General features: G+C 35.8%; 1 protein-coding gene across 14 annotated transcripts in view; it reads right to left on the reverse strand.

The window, feature by feature from the left end:
• Window positions 1–4,857, reverse strand: part of NBEA (neurobeachin) — a 520,716-nt gene that overhangs the window by 128,313 nt on the left and 387,546 nt on the right. The gene's annotated exons all lie outside the window — the stretch shown is intronic.

Genomic DNA, 4,857 nt, shown 5'->3' on the forward strand with positions numbered 1-4,857 from the left:
TAAAACTTTAACAGCACAGAAAACAAATAAGAAATTTTCATATCATCAGTCTTGACACAGCATCTAAGTAAGCTACATTAGCTGTAATAAATATTAATACTGATTTTAGACTTGTTTGCAAAAATGTTGAGTGCTCACAGCAGCTGTTACATTCAGAAGTCTGAAGTAGAAGCTGGAAGTGCTTCAGAAAACCCAAATACCCAATATCAGGAACCTACAGAGAAACCTTACTTGCTTGTCCCATGGAAGAGTGTGTTGGTCGTGTTTAAGGAACTGCTGAGAATAAACACCTATTTGCTTCTGGGGAGGACTAGATATGCACATTTCTCCTCCCTAGTGTTGACCATTTATCCTTAAGAATCAGTAGCATCATACACTTAAGAGACTGCAAAGCATAAATGGAACAACAGTGTAATTATTTGATAAATACCTCCATGAATGAAAACAGAGACATACTCTGTGGGTGCTGCAGTCATCCAATGCAACTGTACAATATTAAAATAAGTCTTCTGTGTGATTACATTGTTGTGTGTTTATCACAGAAAATAGGATAGTCAAAACTGTATTTTTTAAGAAACCTAGTGAGAGCATTGTTCTTGGAAGAGTGTTTTTTTGTTGTTGTTTTGTTGTTTTTTTTTTTTTTTTAAATTGGTTGCTGTTGGAACTTCTTTCTCTACCAGCGGGAAAACTTTAGGTATTTTTAATGTTTATGAAAAAACATAAATCTTTAATGATAGAAAACGTCAACTATTTCTATAAAAATTTGAAAACTTAAAACACTTTTTGCCATTTTGTAGCGGACTATATCAACAAGTAGATTTTTCAAAGTTATTATTACAACCTTAGAATACGGGAAGTTTCAGTGTGGTCCTGCTGGGATCTCTATTTAGGAGACTGAGAAAAATAGCCATGTATTACAATATTTTACAAGCTTACATGAAATAACATGAGAGCAACATTTTCTTATGTCAGTACAGAAAAATTAAATAGATCCCAACTGAAGAGTAAAGAATTCAAGATACAGTTTACATGAAAACATCACTTCCAATGAAGAAACCAAGTTTATGGGTAATTTCTGTCTGAGATGTGTTGGGTTCTGACGAAAGCAAGCTCCATTGTCCACTAGAGGGCATGAAGGTGGGAACTCAAAATATTGAACTAAAACATCACATATTTCAACAAATACTTCCAGAAAAAAAAACATAGTATGAACACCAAAATGTTAACTATCACCTGCATTCATTAAGAGTCTGAATTTCCCTCTGTGATAAATGACCCTGCTGAGATGAGCAAGTCTGAGGATTTTCATGGACATTAAATCACAAAGGTTCATCGAGACTTGCAGATCTGTTTGATTTTAGTAAGACTGGTCCTTACCCAAAACCCACTGAAATCATTCTAGGTCTTTCCATTGATTTCAGTACTTTTTGATCAAAAGGAACTGTGATTGGAGAAACATCACTGCTTGTCATTAAAAAGTGTGGGGTGCAGCACTAGGCACAATGAGAGAGAGACAGAAAGAAAGGTGAACATATCACCCTACTCAAACAAGTAGATGGTAAAACAAAGAGGGAGGGGGCATTTGGCAGACGAAATACAACCATAATTTCCTGATCTTTTGGTATATCATCGCATTTTGTAAATACATGCTGAAAGTCGTCGAAGCCATACAACGAAAGCATTACTATGTCTTGTCAGGATGTCTCTCTAGTTTCCTGGGCAAAAATTACTCTTCATTTTAGTATGAATACACATCAGACCAGATATGTCTCCAAAATTTGCTATAAAGCTAGTTGTGAACAGTCAGTGCTTTCCACTCTGCCTAGTTCAGGTAATGTCTGAACAGTTTGGGTGTAAAACAATGAGATTTATTTTATAACTATGAGCCATGCAAACTCAGATGAGAATCTCATTGTCAAGCTGGATTCTTTCCTGTTTGCACATAATCACCAGTAACTGTACGTCACTTGAGGCACATGCCACATGTTGATATTGTAAAATTGAGGTATACAGATTTTCAGCTGACTGGTAGGTCAAACAGCAGAGAAAAAATGCAAACTTGGTTTTGTTTGCATTTTACCTGCAAAACTGAACACATTTTTTTGCAGCTTAGGTCAAAGACAGAGTCATGAAAAATTCCACTGTACTGCTTTTCACCCCAATGGACACGGCAAAATAAAGTATCTGGAGCCAAAATACCTTCCCGTCTACCTCTTTCCCCTTTCTAATACACATGCACAATGAAGTCAAAAAAACATTACACTGAGTGATGATGGGAAGAGGGGAAAAGAATTAGATACCCACTTTCTCTGTGATTCCTAGTCATTTTAGCAAGACAGTACACTGCAGAGTACTGGAACTGAATAGGCAAAATGAGGGGAAAAGTAGGGATGATGCACTGACTGACTTCTCTCTCCCTCAGGGCAAGAGAGACCAGAATCTTGCTGTCTTTTCATAGAGCCAAAAGTTTACTGTGTGCTCTGGGGAAATATTGTGGTGATGTTTATATATATATATATATACATATATATATATATATATATATCACCACTAGCACACTTTCTATTTAAATTTGAAATAAAAAATAAGATACAAGACATACATGAACATCTCCAGTCAGATATCTTGTGCACTCTGAATTTGCTTTAGCAATAACTGCTTTGAACACAAATATCAAAATCCACTAGTATTATCCGATCACTCATTGATAATGCCAGTGATTTTGGACTTTTAAGCATAACTGCAATATACACTATGAACAAGTAAAATCCACAGAAAGATCTGAACTATTAAGCATAGAATTGTGTTTTACCTATCAGATGACCCAGTTTCTAAGTTACATTGTTCAAGCAGATTATTGTGACTGGTATATAAACATGAGATCCTGTAGATTACTTAGAAAACCTTTGTAATGAACCTGAGCAGATCTCTCTGCTTCTGTAGGGTTCGTCACAGCATCCATTGATGCACAGCACAGCATTCAGTCTGCTGAAACAACCTTCTAATATTCTTGTGTTAATATAACAAATACTGAGTGAAATTGTCTTCTTTTTTCATACATATTTGTCCATGATCAATAAACCTACTGTAATAAAGTGCAGCCCCCTCCCACCCTAACCCGGCTCTTGACCCACTTCTGTCCCTTAGTACTTTTTCTTCTGTTTGTTCTTGGTATTACACGTTAGGCAGCAGAAAACACCCCTCTCCCCCAGTGTCAAGGTTTCAATTCTGCCAGTGAGTGATCTTGTGCTACCAAACTTAGGCATTCCTTCTGAAATCCTGCATATGCCCTTTATTCTATGTGTGCAGGTCAGTTTAAAGAAAACACAACTTAATCAATTAGAAAACAGTTTTCACTACTAAAAGGAAGAAATCAAAGCACATTACTCTTTTTTTTTTTCTTATCAAACTGCAGGTTTTCATTTGTGTCCCTTAAAGCTCCTAAAAAAAAAAAAAAAAAAAAAAAAAAACCACTCGTTTTCTCTACAGAGGACAGCTGAGAAATTAATTTCCTTCCCTTTCTTTTGGTGTCAAAACTTTGAAATATTTTTATTGGTTAAAAGAAAAACAAACAAACAACCCCCCTCCCCTCTGATTATTTCACCAAAACCACCCCTTATTTAAAATAAACACAGAAAAGAAAATCAAGGAAGCTGACTACTTTTTTAAAAGCTATGAAGGCTTAACATCTAGAATCCATCCTCTGAATATAAATAGTTACATGTTCTTAATTATCACAGTTCCTGACTTTCCTTTTGATATTAAAATGCATACAGATAAAACATCTTTATCAGCTGAAAACATTTTATATGTATATACATTAAAAAAATATTAAATATATATATGCATATTATATACTAAGCTTTATAAAAGTATGTGAAATATTTTTTAAAAACTATTTCTGCAGTAAAATCTGCTGCTTCTTAGAGAAAGTACAGAAAATGATACTGGGAATTGAAATTATTGACCCAGTGATAGCTCTCTGAGCAAAACTTGACTTCAACTGTAATTATCCTTGAGTTAAAACTGCAGGATTGGTCTGCACAATTGCCAAATCATTTCCTGTTTCTTCATCTTGTATATTAAACAGCAGTAAAATCTTATACCTTGACATAATTTTATGTTGTCACTAATGTTACAGGACACTCCGGTTTGCTTTTGTGTTCGAAGGAAGCACTTCTACTGACATCCATTATGTACAGTCTGCTTACATTTGCAACTGTGCAATGCAAACAATGCGTGCAGAATGACCTGCTCACTTCCACATCGTCGGCAGATAAAGCTGCCTAGTTCGGAAGCACAATTAAAAGCAGTAGCTGCGATAAAAAGAACATCCTACCAGTTTACTCTTATGACCACAGGAAGACTCAAGGAGTAATAGCCATTGTGTGTTTATGGAAACAGGGAGGTGACAAAAAAGTGCCCTGTCAGTTTTTTGCTCTGTCTTGCCAGCTGCATTAAAATGCAGCCCTGAGCAATTTTTTTTTTTTTTTGTCTGGAATTTCAGGAGCAGCGAGTACAAAAGAGCTGATGAGCAATGAATGCTTCACCCTTCCTCAATTAATCTTGTCTCTCTACCTTTGCTTTTGCTTTCCCTCTACATGAAGGTAATAATGACACCCTCATCCATTATCCTTTTATCCCTGTTATTCTCGTGAAATTGCTTAATAATATGTTACAGATTCGTCTTCACTCACATAATTCTTCCTGTCATTTGCAGTATATCATCCTGCAAACATACAGCCCACTTTCACTGGCCGTTCTTTGAAGATTATTGTCAGTGACATCTTCAGGATGCGTTTGGAATCTGGAGCATCATTTCCGTTGCGATGGGGAATTACACTGACTTATCTGTCA

Source organism: Anser anser (genome assembly GCF_964211835.1).
Source record: "Anser anser genome assembly, chromosome: 1".
NCBI classification, from domain to species: domain Eukaryota; kingdom Metazoa; phylum Chordata; class Aves; order Anseriformes; family Anatidae; genus Anser; species Anser anser.